The sequence below is a fragment of the Balaenoptera ricei genome, chromosome 3 (assembly GCF_028023285.1).
Source record: "Balaenoptera ricei isolate mBalRic1 chromosome 3, mBalRic1.hap2, whole genome shotgun sequence".
NCBI classification, from domain to species: domain Eukaryota; kingdom Metazoa; phylum Chordata; class Mammalia; order Artiodactyla; family Balaenopteridae; genus Balaenoptera; species Balaenoptera ricei.
The window spans coordinates 66,204,697-66,219,868 of NC_082641.1; positions in this window are offsets into that span (position 1 = coordinate 66,204,697).

The window sequence follows — 15,172 nt, forward strand, 5'->3', positions numbered from 1 at the left end:
TACCGGACTTAAATTTTATTTTAAATCTGTACATGACCAATTAATTATATTCATTTTACTTCAGAGTAGGGAAGGTAGATTTTTTCATGGCTCTTTATTTCACCATTTTTGGTCAGAATAATTGTTAAATATTCTAAAAATGTCTAATTTTTTTTTTTGGTTAACAATAGACAACTTTATTTTCAAATAAGACTTGTTTGGTTTCAAGTCCTTGCCGTGTGACTTTGACCAAACTACTTCACCTCTGTAAGAGTCAGTTTCCTTAACTTTAAGAACTGAGATAATAATACCTACAATCAGTGTTGTAATGATTACATGAAGTAATGGTGTCCAGCTTTCAGGAGAACACCCGATCTATGGTAAAAAATCCATAAATGATAGTGGCTATGAGGATGACAAGTGAATGCTCTTTGTGCAGAGGAAGGCACAGGGTAGGTGGTAGAGGAGGAAATCAGTGTGTTGGGAATATGCAAGTTTGGAGCACACATGAAAGCAACAAAAGGAAATACTTTATTTAAAGATTACAGTGATAAGCAACAGAAAAGAGCTCCAACAATATGTACAGCCAGTAGTGAGATAGGCTTTGCTGACATGTACATCACATGCCCAAACAAACACACACTCATTACCTCTCACCCACGTGCATATGCACGCATATACATATAGAGTCACATACACACACCACACCCATGTACATACTCATCCACACATGATCATTTATATATACATATATACATATGTATAATGCATGGCTTGGAAAGCTATTGATAGTGAGGCTTTTTAAACTGTGTTTAGCTTAATCAGTCAACCTGTCCTAGTGTTACTGCCAGAAGTGTCCCTGGCTGTTTCCGGCACAATTCTATACCAGATACGTCATTCACTTGACTATAAATTGCATTGTCCTCGTAAACAAGCTTCTTTCCTTTCTGTGGCCCACGTGGTCTCTGTGGTCTTCTATTTTTTAATCTGTTAAAATACTTTGAAGTTCAGCTTTGTGGATTTGACATCCAGCTCCCACTGGAACCTAGTAGTGATTTCCTATTTCTGGTTTACTGCTGAAGAGTGATCAAAAAGAGAAAGCATTAGGGCAAGGTCACTCCAATACACTAAAAAAGAAATAGATCGATGGTGAACATTCCAAGGCAAAAAAAAAAAAAAAAAAAAGAGGGCTCTCTCTCTCTTTCTCTCTCTCTCTCAGGGTGATTTCCTGTCTCTGTCCTGTCTTAGAAAATGAGCTATAATTCTCTGAATTATTTGCCACATTACTTACTTTATCAACCATGATATTCCAGTCTTTCTATCTGCTTATAATTAAAGAGAAGAGTCTCTGAATGTCACCAGGACACTGGGGTACAGGCAATGGGACTTGTAAGCTGCTGTAGCAAGATTTTGGTTAAAATTTCCTGCTACTTTAAAACTCCACTACTCAAAAAAACAAAAACAAAAACAAAACCCATCTAGTAACACTTTACCCCCCAAAGTGCTGCTAAACCTGCAGATCTGTGCCAAGCTGCTAACATGAGTATCTGTTCAGCCAGATGATGTTTGTACAATCTGTCAAGCATAAAACCTACCTGCGAGTACAATATAGGAGAAGATGAGAGGGGGAAACTGACTATTATGCTCAGAAATGCTTGGCGATCCAAGATAAGAGTAAACACATCCAAATACAGGATGGTTGTGTTACCAACAGAGAGGGCATTTGAGAAGGGTTTGTGCACATGAATCTCCAAAGTAAAGTGTGAAGTTTCCCCTGACAAATAGTGCTGTGGCACATGGTTTTGGGTCCTGCATGCCTGCTGTGGGCCAGCACTACTTCTTAATCTGTTTGGTGTGGATACAATCTATGAAGGTCAAGTGGAGGCAGGCAAAGAGGAATACAAGGTAAATGTAGTCAAGACCAACCTGGTGCCTTTGCAAGCTGCTTGGGTACAAGCCTCACCAGAATGATCCCCGGAAACAAACCTTCTGGGGCTCTGAGGGAGCTGTGGAGGGATGCAGATTCAACCCTTACAGCACCAAATGACTCCTGGGTTATGGTTGAGAAAGCAAAGAATCTAATGCAGAAGCACTTTGTAAGCACGTCAAGGAAAGAAGATAAAAGAGTTTATAAGAAACCATTTTCTCTATACATTAAGAACAGCATAACTCCAGACATGTTAAGCATAACTCTCTCAAATTTCTAAAACAAAAACAATCTGATCAAGTCTGATCAATTACCATCTGGTCTAGAATATCCCTATGGGCCACATTTTAAAGAGGGCTTCCTAGGCTATAGACCCATGAGGCAATCAATTGCTGTCACCAGAGCACCATTACAAGACATGAAATGTGACAACTTCTGAATCTTAGCAATAATTCATTTTCTCCTCACTCTAAATGAGGTCAGTGAAAAGCCGATACTTGGGCTGGGCCTCAAACCGTCATTTTAATAAAAACATATATGTAACTATATATGAATGGGAGTTGATGACCTCAGGGCTCTGGCCCTCTGTCAGTTGGCTCCCCAAATCACCTCTTTGGGGAACCCTTGAGAGAAATCCTATCTATGACAGACTTGCTGGCAAGGAAGAGTGGTGCAGAAGAGAGACCTGGAGTTTAATAGCAAACTGTGATCTTATTTAAGTAAACGTGTTCATAGATTATAGTCTGGATATGGGATTAAAAGGTGATGTGAATATAGTGATTCCTTTGACTTCAACAAGTCCATAAAATTTAGAAAGAAAAAAAATGTAATGTTGTGGAAAGAACTGGACACTGGCATTCTCATCAAGCTTTTGCCTCTAAGAATTATTTGACACAGGCTAAGTAGTGCAGCCTCTCTAGAACCCCGTCTTCACACCTATAAAACAGTGGGATTGGCTGAGAAAACCTGTAAGGCTTGCCAGTCACAGCCACAATAACTTAAAATTCTGGATTCCAAGTGTATGGATGAACTTTCTTCTGAATTCCCCCAATACGTTGCCTATTCAGTACATTTTGCACCGATAATATTTTGAAACTTTATCGAGTTAAAAATTTCCTATTCAGGCAGAAACTAAAGAATTAAGAAACATTTACAAAATTCCTCTTTTAGTCATTATCTAGCATTGTTTTATGCCATGTGGACAATTTTAACCACTTAAGAATGATACCTTTACTCCATAAATATTAAATGTGATACTAATCCATTGTAATACTAAGTGCCAAGGGTCACAGATAACCATGCTAGTACCAGTTTTCTGCATTATGATGAGAGAGATGGATTATACAGCACAATGCACTGGGGATATGAGGAGAACATGGAATTAGTAATAGTGTTTGTGTCGCCTTATAACAGCTTTTTGGTCTTTTAACAAGAATCCTGCCATGTGCGCCCTTTAGTGCTAAAGACTTTGCTCAGTGGCTATCATTCCACTGCATTTTGCCCAGCATTGATATGTATGTAAAACATACAAAAGGATATCTAATCGTTCTTTTGTAAAAGTATCCATCCTTTTGGGTTTCTCTCTGGGATTGGACTGACTGTGAAGTCAGAAAACTCATAATAACTCTAGTGTTCTGAAAATACAATGGTGTGTCTCCAACCCTAAATAAATTGTAGAATGATGAAACACAATCCCATTATTCCATTTCTTTACATATGTGTCACTCTCCATTAGGTCATAAAATAGGGTTGCAAATTTAAATGTCTCAATGGACAGGGAAAGAGTGAAGGAGTGAAGCAGCTAGGATTAATATAATAGGGAATGATGGGGAGCGTAGAAAACTGGAAAGTGTGTACCACAACCTAGAGAATGCAAATGAACTTTCTAAAAGAAATAAAACAAAACTCCCAAAAAACCATGGGGCCAAAAACTTATGACGCTGTTCTTTCCGTGGATAAGCCACTAAAGTGGATGTGGACTCTTCAAGGTGGAGGGGGGGCAAATACTAGTGACCGGCCGAGGTTTAGAAGAGTTTGCATGTCAAGGAGTTTCCTGGTTCCCCGTCTAGCAATCTGTTCTACTGCCTAGGAGAGTAAACCACTGCCAATTGCCCTTACTTAAATTTCTATTATCTGAGAAAACAGGAAACAGTTTTCATCCCAATACCTAATTGCTCACAGATTAATTGTACTTCCATAGAGAAAATCAAGTGAAGATATGATTCCTCATAAGTGCTATATGACTCTGCTTGACATCATACAACAGCTCTTTCTCATTAAGCAACAGGCTTAAATTCAGAATTTTAAAATATCAACAACATGTTCACATTTTATAGGCAACCATTGCACATCATGTGTCTAATTGGGATCTAAATTTGTGGCCCGTTGTCAGATAATCTCCTCACTAATGCTCACAACAAGTCTGTTATAGGATTTATTCATTTTGACAACATTACTTTCTTGGGTGTTTTCACTTTCCTTGTTAGGGGTCTCGCTTCAAACTACATTTGATGGAGTACGTTCTAAGAGAAATACAAGCCAGAAGTTTGAGCAATGCCACCAGTCAGATGTTGCTCTGAGGAAATCAAGTCTCAGAACTTGCAAAGGAAATGTGAAGAACAAACAGTGCTCGTAAACTCTCTTTAACCCCAGAGAAGACTATGATGAGTGAACTCTGTTAGAATTTTAGATGATGCTAATGTCATTTGAAGCATCTGTTTAGGTAGGCAATGCAGTGAGGAGATTAATAATACAGGCTCTGAAGTCAGAGGGCTTGGGTCAAATCTAAGCTCATACTTAATCACTTAAGACTCAGGTTCTTCATCTGTAAAACTAGCTGCCTCATAGGCTTGTTAAAAAGATCAAGTGAGAGAATTTGCAAAGGATTTAGCGTCAATTCTGACACATAGTAGGACTTAATAAATGATAACATATACTACTGTTAGTATTTGTCTGAAATTAAAGCAAGAAATCAGATGGCATTTAATTATTTTTTGGTCATAAAGAAGCTTACACTCTACTATTCCTTATGCTGATTGTTTAAAAACGTCAACATTTGTGTTATATATATATATATGTGTGTGTGTGTGTATATATATGTATATATATATACACACACACACACACAAGACACACATATAGCAGTTTTTGTAAGATTATAGTTAAAAAATGATAATTTTACCTAGAGTTACAATGATGAGGGAATTATCTCCATGCAAACTCCATCAGCAGTGTTGGAAACTATGGCAAGAAACCACTGTGTAATTACTACACATTCAAGACCCTGCATTCTTATTCAATTACTGACTTCACTGAACTTTCAGATTCTTATTCAAGCATGGTGAAGAGAATATAGTATGTTCAATCTCTAGTTAAGTAATTATAAATAATTAAATCTAATTAAACCCTCATTATGCATAGAGAAAAGCCTAGCATTTCCTTGGGTCTTGAGATGTTCATGCCGTCTCATGACTAGCTCGGCTGGCTGTATGCAGCAGCACAAAACCTGACTTGATAAGAAACTTAAAAAATCAGCAGATGCCAGGAATTCCCTGGTAGTCCAGTGGTTAGGACTCTGCACTCTCACTGCCAAGGGCCCGGGTTCAATCCCTGGTCGAGGAACTAAGATCCCACAAGCCGTGTGGCATGGCCAAAAAAAAAAACAAAAAAACACAAAAACCAGCAGATGCCACTAACTCCCTTGTGCCCTTGAACAAGTCACTCAGTTTCTGTTAAGACTTAACTTTCTCACCTACATAGCCTCGGGTAGGACCAGTTCCTTCCAAGATTTCTTCCAGATTTCAAAGTCTGTGCTTATATGATCACCTGCTCCAGCTTTTTCATATCCCAACATAATTTAAGGAGAGCAGCACATTCCCATCATAAGCAGTGGGAGAGATCCTAAAATAGGAGGATAGGTGCCGCCTACTGGAGAGTATCAGAATTGCTAGTGGGGTAGGAAAGGGGAATTTGTGGTTTGAAGAAATCCCTCCACCCCAAGGTAATCTTTCAGTGCCCTACAAGTGGACTTTACTTCCCTCTTCTCCACTAACTGACTTACCCCAACCATCCACATATTAAATTTTAAAGCTTATATTTTTTAGAAAATCTCTAATCCAGGGGTCAGAATGGGGTGGCTCTCAACCATTAAGAGCCTGTATTTGTACTTTATACAGTCAGTGTTCTTAAAACATTTGAATTAGTTGTCAAAACTTACAATTCAGGAGAATTCACAAAAATCTGAATTTCTGGTTTCCTTCGGAAATTCAGACGATCAGGCTACACTAGGCTCACATTCCTGCAGAGCAATAATTGACTGCAGCAGAGGTAGCTGGATCTCCCTGCCCTCCCACTGTCCACAGCCCTGCCACCTCCCATGACTTGCATAACATTTATCACTCTGCATTGTTCTTTTTCTCTTCTAGTGGAGAAACATTTCTCTATACCCTAGCTCTATCAAAGGTAGGCAGAGTAAAGATAGACCATGCTTTTTACAACCACCCTGTTTCATTCATTTATCATCAGTGTGTCATCTTATTTGACCCTGTACTACAACCCCTCAGTTTGTTTCCCATGGACTGGGCAGTCCAATATCAATTTTTTTTCAGCTTCGTCCCTTTGAGAAATACTTATTTGACCAATTTTTACTTATATTCATACACTCTCAAGTTGATTGCCAGATTTTTCTTTCCTTTAAATCCCATTTAACAAAGTATGTTATTTGCACAGAAAAGTGCACATATCATATGTATGTAATAGAACAAAATTCACAATGGACACAAATACTATAAAGTAAATATAAGAAAATATAAGCAAGAACTTCATATAGAAGATGACAAAGTATCTATGAAAGATATAAAATATCTAATTATAAGGAACAATATGCCATATTCATAAATAAAATGCAATAATATAAAAACATCATTTATCCCAAAATTCATTTATAAAGTCAATAAAATTCCTCCCAAAATTTAATATTTTTTGGTGAAACTTAATAAGATGATTCTGAAATTTACATATAAGTTTATAAAGGCCAAATCTATTGAAAAAATTTTCAAAAAAGAAAAAGGTAGAAGGACTTGTCCTAAAAATTTCAGGACTTTAAGCTATAGAAGTTAAGATGATAAAGTATTGAAACAAGAATGAAAAAATAATACATAAATTGATACATGTGCGATTCTAGTTTCTATATTATGGTCTCCAAATATAATTTCCTACTAAAATGAACCAGGGCTCCTTAGAGAAATAGCTGATTCTAGGTTTGAGGTAATACATTTATAAGATGGTCTAAAATATCTTGTCATCTCCAAAGCAAGGAAGCTCTCAAAACTACTAAAATCATGACAGAAGGATCTAGGAGCCAACTTAAAGAGGTTCCCACAGACCAAAGATAATCTGAGTATCAATAAGAATGACAGTAAAAATGATTGAAGTAAATATGTATATGTCCTTGAGATCACAGTGATACTACACAACAATAACCACCATAACACACCTCACTCATCATTTTTAGGGGACGCTACAGAACCAAGTCATTTTGCCAACTAGTATATAAAGGTAAAGAATCAAGCATTTTTCCTGACTTTCCAATAAAAACAATAACTCAAGTGATCCAAATAGGTGATGAGAATTAATTTTTATAAAAAGTTTTCAGCTAATAAATGAAGAAGGAATGACAGAATTAGAATATCACCACTTTGTAACCCTTGCAGAAATAATTAATCTAGGCAATGATTACTAACATCACCGAAAGCAAGCAAGCAATCAATCAATCAATCAATCAATGACATGGCTTGCTTTCTAATAGAAGTACATGTCTCAAAATGTACCTGTGGGATTTTTACACATAGAGGTGACTGAGTGAGGACATGGAGAGGCTTAAGGCATTGAAAGAAGAATTTTATTATTGATACTTACATGTCCCAAGAGGAGGGGGCATGCCATGCACTCGGGGTCATGTTGGAGAGCACCAGAGTTGGTCAGGAGGCAGAAGGGACAAGGGGAAAGCATGGCCCACGGACTTCATTGTGTTTTCTGGTGGGAAAGCAAAGAAAAGCAAGAGAAACAGTTTAGGATTGGCTAGTTTGAATAATGTTGGCAGGCTCTGGTCTCTAGGGGTCATCTTTAGTTGTCCGGTACCTGGCCCTGGTAAACAGGGATCTTGCCTCCTGGAATGTAAGGGCCCGATAGAGGAGGTGGTTCGGAGTCTGGGCTCTGAACTGGCTGGTGTACATATGAAAGTCCTTTGCTATCTCTAAGGATTGGCTAATGCTGGGAGGGGCAGGCTCTCCCCAGTCAGCAAGGCCACAAATAACAGAGCATCAGGACTACAGAAAATAGGAAAAGATAGTTTATACAGTACACACTGCCACATATGAAATATTATTGCCTCCAAATCGAACCTGAAAGGTATAAACCAGCACACACGAAGTATTATTACCAAAAACAATTAAGCTGATCAAGATTCGAGAACCGACTGCCAATTTAAAGGATATAGATTGCAAAGAAGAAATTGTTAAAGGACACCCAAGGATACATTCAGCAAAATCCAAACTATAGGAGACTCTATAAGACAGATAACACTGTTTCTTAAAAAAAACAAATTGTGAAAGTAAATAAATAAATAGGAGAGGGGGACATATAAATTAAGAGATCACACATCAATCAATTGTAATATTTAGATCTTATTTGGATCCTGATTCAAATAGACAAACTAAAGATATACAATACAATTGGGAAAACTTGAACAAGAATTGGATATATAATATTAAAAGTTTTCATTAATTTTTTAGGTATGATAATGATTTTGTAGTTATTTTTAAAGAATCCTCCTATTTTAGAGACACAGGCTGAAATAGTTACATATGAAATAATATTCTGTCAGTGATTTGCTACAAAATACCCAATGGTGGAAATGGGGTAGGTGTATAGGGGGTGGGTCCGTGCCTGAAACAAGACTAACCATCAGTTGACTATTGTTGAAGCTGTATGAAATGAACATCAAAGTTCATTATATTATCTTTCTACTTTTTAAATATGTTTACATTTTTGCATAAAAGTTTAAAGTAAAAAGCTTAAAAAATAGAAAGCTGAGAAACTGAAATCTGACAATATCCAGTTTTGCAGGGGTGTAGAACACTGGGAGTACAAATTGATCCATTGACTGGATCAATTGGTAATTGTGAGGACAGGGGTACTCCATGACACAACAGTTCCGCATCTATTTACTCCAGAGAAATTTTTCACCTATACATGGGAATACACACACAAGATTGCTGTTACTTGTTGCCAAAAAAGACAAAAAAGGAAATAACCTAAATGTTCATTAACATTTAGGAAAAGATAAATGAATCCATGTAAACAAAAGATACACCACAAATTTAAAAGAAATGAATGAGAGCTTCATGCATCTTTCAACTCTTTTGAGTTGAAAGAAAGCAAGTTACAGAATAATTGGTGAAATATAATTTACACATAGCTTATATAAAGCTTAAAAACAAGCAAAATTAAATGGTATCATATTTATGAACAGATAACTAAATAGTAATAATATATGAAATATATGTTGGTCTGATAAACTCCAAATTCAGGACAGTAGTTACTGCCGGGAAGGAAGGAATCAATATAGGATCTTGGAGAAACCTCCAGGAAACAAATAAATAAGTGATACTTTATCTCTGAAACAAAAATAAAACTAAAGCAAATATAGCAAATTGTTAAAATTCACTAACTCTGGATGGTGGCTACTTTGTGTTTTGCTTTATTATTTTCCATAGTTGCCAACATGTTTTAAGTAGTTTATCATTCTAAAATAAAAATGGTGGTATGGGGAATTACCTGGTGGTCCAGTGGTTAGGACCTGGTGCTCTACTGCTGGGGCTGAGGTTCGATCCCTGGTCAGGGAACTAGGATCCCGCACACCACACGGTAGGGCCAAATTAAAAAAAAAAAATGGTGGTATGTTCTGTGTTAATAATGCAAGAATGGAATGTTGCAGCTGTTTCAAAATTGTCTTTAAATACATTAATAATTTAAGCCAAGGTGAACACAGTAATCGGTCAAGGGACTTGAAAGTTTGAACCTCTAGGGTATTAAGTGGGTGTTGTGCTACCCAACTGGCCTCTTAACAAAGGTTTAGCTTTAACTGCTATTAAAAGGGGATAAACATGTATCATTATACTAGCTTCTATTTTTAGTGTACACAATGAAGATTAGCTGTATTCCTTCCCTTGACTTTTGAAAATCATTTTTTCCACTTGTAATGTAAAACTTTTTTTAGTACTAGCTTGGCTTTGTAGGGTGACTGCGTTATTAGATGCCTCATATACACAAATGCTCTCTCGTAATACATTTTAAAGAGCCCAAATGAGACATTCACTTTTTCTTTTTACACTGCATTTGAAATTAGGCTGTAGAAAACAGACAATTTAGTGATGACTGTCTCCAAATACTGAAGGCAATAAGGAGCTGCAGAACAATCCGCTCCTTGTTAGTTACAAAGGTTTCTTTCCAAATGAAAAAGATATTTTAAATACTCAGAGCTTGGTTTTTTTTTTTCCTCCCTTTCAATCTTATTTTCTTTCTTTTTTGTCATTAGTATTGTCCTAGAAAGGAGGACCTGTGACATCTCTTCAATTCTGAGAAAGTTTCTTTTAATACTATAGCCGTATTTTACTGTTCGCAGTTGGCACTTAGCATGTTCACTCTCACAGGAAGCAAGGTGTGAAATGTACTATAGAGCTGTCCCATATGCATGACTCCACAAAGATGCCTTCTGCGGCACAGCTGAATGAAGCCTGTCAGCAGTATCTTTGGGGTGCAGCAGTAACAAGTAGTGGTAAATGGAGACAGAAGGCTAGCCTCCGAGCACTACAAACCCTCAGCGTCCGGGAGGGCTATTATTTGTTCCTTGTTAAGAAAGCAATAGAAAGATTCCAATACACTTGGTAGAATCTTTGAAAGAAAGCTTAGTCAAAAAATCTCTAGGATCCCTGCCTCCTTAATTTCAGGCTGGTAAAACAAGAAAGACCTAGCTCTCTGCTCAGGTGAGTGATGAGATGGCAGAGTTACCCAAGGGTGACAGGCTTGGAGTAGACATCACTTTTATAATGTTGGAAAATTGTACATGGTCTTCAGAAGCAAGACCCGATGTAGATGTGTGTGTGTGACATATGGGGGACATTAACCCAGTGCTCTCCTGTTCAGGCAATGATGCAGAACAAAAATGTAACAGAAAATCACTCAAGTTTGGAATGAATCATCAGATTCTACCCTCCTTCCTTTTCTTACGGGAGCACGCCAGGAAAATGGCCTCAATTATACAGGGAGGGAGAATGTGAAAGACTAAAGCTGTGCTTAAGTCAATGCAAAGACTATCTTTTCCCACTCTCCTCTGTTGCCCTTTCGTCAGATTTCCTTTCTAAACAGGGACTGAAATGGAATAGATACATGAACTCTTTAGTTTCTTTTTGTTAATCTGTACTTTTGCCTTCCATTTTATCTTCCTTGTTCTGTTCTCATCCCTTTCCTAATTTTCTCTCTCCTGCTTCTAGCTTGACATTCATAATAACCTTTTCATTTGGTTTTTACCCCAAACCACGTTTGCATATTTGTTCTTATAACTTCTGGTTATTGCAGTTGTCATAGTTCTTTGCTAGCTGTTTTCTCATCTTGTAACAGCTTCATCATAATTTGGATGTCTTTAACAAAATACATAAACTCACTCTCATACTAAACCACAATTTTTTAAATTAATCCAAAAAAATCATAGTATTTCATAAAATCCCCAGAGTTAATGGGTCAGTAAATAATCATAGGTTGTCTCCAAAAAAACCCCACAAAAAAACCAAAAAGTATTTTTACCAAAGTGAACAGAAAATACAAATGTTCCCTATGAGACTCTGAAAAATATGTGAATAATTAATTCCTGCAAACAAAATTCTCCTCCCATGGTTGCGATTATTTTGACTGAAATCTTAAGATTTATTCCTGAGTTTTTCTTGAGTCTACAGAGTCTACCATCTAGTCTTAAGGGTCACAGTTTGTAACAGTTCTTGGAATAACAAGAAAACCACTGCATATGTTCAGCTCCTCTTTGTCTCTGTCGATGAACTTTCATTGGTCTAATATTTTGTCAACAGTTCATCAAGGTAGTGAATGAGCAGTCTGACAGTTCTATCTCCCGGGACCACCATTTCCATCTGTGAGGTCTTCCAGTTGTCTCTCCACAGAAGAGTGAATGCATAGGATTGTTTTAGGGGCTGGGGGGAGGAGCATAGTCCTTTCATCCTCAGGAGTCTAATCCAATCATGGTAACAGGCCCAAGTCATTTATTCTTTCTCAGAATGTGTTTACAGAAGAATTTTTGTTTGTCTGCTCAAGCTCAGTTACTTATGTAATGGTATGGAGCATTTAGCATCCAATTTCTGTTTCTGAAGGACTGACCAAGTAAGCTGACCAGACTGGAACCACATCTTTCTCATTGTTATACCTCCAGGGTTTAGCTAATTTAACAACACAATGTAGCACTTCACAGACATTAACTCATTTCATCTCCACAGTAGCCCTGGGAAATAAGGCTATTTCTTTGGATTTATCCCCATTTTAAGGCTGAGGAAGCTAAGGCACAAAGATGCTCAGTGACCTTACTTAAGGTCACCACAGCAAGTAGTAGAAATTGGCTCCAAGTCTCTGCAATTATGATGCTAGTTTATATATCTCTGCTCTACTGCTTTTGGTGCTTCTACGTATTCAATATAAGTCTATGGATGAGAGAACAAGTAGAAAAGAGAAAAGGAAGAAAAAAGGGAAGGTGAGGAGGAAGCAATTTTAAAAACATATGAATCTAAAAATATTATTAATGATTCAGGGATAAAATTTGGGTCTGAGTTCCCTTGTTATTATGTAGCACCAGCTGGAATAAATTTATCTTTTTAATATATTTTGATAGCTAAAAAATATAGGTAATATTTATTTAAATTTTTTTTTTTTTTTTTTTAGAAATTCATGTTCTTTTATTTATTTATTTATTTATTTATGACTGTGTTGAGTCTTCGTTTCTGTGCAAGGGCTTTCTCTAGTTGCGGCAAGTGGGGACCACTCTTCATCGCGGTGCGCGGGCCTCTCACCATCGCGGCCTCTCTTGTTGCGGAGCACAGGCTCCAGACGCGCAGGCTCAGCAATTGTGGCTCACGGGCCCAGTTGCTCCGCGGCATGTGGGATCTTCCCAGACCAGGGCTTGAACCCGTGTCCCCTGCATTGGCAGGCAGATTCTCAACCACTGCGCCACCAGGGAAGCCCTATTTAAATTTTTTTAATTAAAAAAATGCATTTAAAATTTAAAGCATAATATAATGAATGTCCACAAAGCTAATACTCATTCAGAAACTAGAATGTAAGTCTACCTGTGTGTTACTAACCTACCTCATCTCATTCCCCTGGGAAGAAGTAACAGCTAAGTGAATTCTGTGCTCATGATTCCCTTCCTTTTTTTGTATAGTTTTATCACCTATATAGGTAGGCTGAACAATAGATTGTTTAGTTTTGCTTGGTTTTGAGCCATATTAAAATGGTATGATACTGCATAAAAATCCTCTATCATTTGCTTTTTTCACTTCACATTTTACTTCTAAGATTCATATACGTTAACTCTTCTTTATAAAATATCCTATAGTTTTCAATGCACTTTATGTAAATTATCTCATTTGATTCACATAAAAATCTATTGATAATAGATAAGTTGGTCTAATTTTTCCTATTCCTTTTATAACAATAGTATCAAGGACTACTCTGGCAACCACTAACAAACCCAGATTTTTAGCCCAGCCACCATATGCATCAAGACCCACAGGTCAATTTGGGTGCTAAGACTTAACACAAACAGCAACAGTACAAGCCTTCCATATCAATGAATATGTTTGAATGCTTGCAATTGTGAATTTGCTTTCCATGTGGTATGGGTGTTCCCACATAATACTGTGAGAAAAAAAAGTAAAATGAGTCAACGCCCTCTTCTTAGGACTTCTTGGAATTTCATCTGATTTCCATATGTATGGCACATAAGTAAAGGTTTTTGTTCATTCCAAATGTGACTGTCATGTCTAGTTCACCATATCCAATAGGATATGGTAAATAATAGCATATGTAAATTCCAAAAAAAATATATCTGAGCGAAGATTCTGTCTTCTATTACCTTCGGAATATCTTTTACAGACATTCGTGCAGCTGCCTGGCAAGCACGTGAGGCAGGAAAAGACCTGATGTTCCTGTAGTTGTCATGACTTTTGTGTTACTTATTACTCAGTGATGTGCTAATATCTGCCTTACAAAATAGCACCGGGTCATCAGAGAAATTAGAATTTTGCTTCCTACGTGAAATGTTCAAAACAAATATGCCAATGGCCCATGATACCTGTGAGAAGATTAAGAACGCAGAAAACTTCTGTCAACTAAATTGAAAGGGTGCTAAATCCTCTAGTGGTTTCCTCCATGACATTGGACTAACTGATATCTCCCTGTCCAATGTGGTATATTTGATACAACACTGATGCTTTCTTCATGAGTTTTGACTGAAGTTATGTTTTTATAGGGGGATTCATTCAATGAATTGAAGAAACTAACAGGGCAATTCAAAGCACCCTTCCCTGACTCTTGGGAGAGGGGTGAGAGGTACATTTTCCACATAAACTTTTCAAGTTTGTTCTTGCTTGTGGATTAATTAACTGCCTAACCACAAAAAAAAAAAAAAAAAAAAAAAAAAAAATTAGTCATTACCATCTAAGGAGTAAAATATATGCATATATGAGAAGCAGTGTATTCTGTAAAGATAGTGAGAATTGACTTGTGCTGAGACTAAAACAGTTACCATCCTACAGATAAGAACAAGTTGTCCTTTTAAGTAGCCAAAAGAACTGCTCCCCTTTGAGTTTATATGACTTAAGAAAAAATGCAGAGCAAAAGTTGTTTCCTTTCGCCTCATTAGCCTACAGCACAGCAAGGAAGTTGAGGGCACTTGATTTGGAGTCAACCAGACTTAGATTCAAGGCTCATCTTTGCCACTGATTAAATTTGGAACTTAAGAAAATGACATAAGCTCTTTGAACCTCAGTTTCCAACATCATCAAATGGGGATATTTTAAATGGTCTTTATTTCATAGAGTTGCTATATGAGGTAAAGCAAATAGACCAGCTGACAGTGCCTGACATATAGCAAGAGCTTCTTAGAGTAGCGTGTCCTGTTGGGTGATGGGATCATCCTGCTGATTTAAA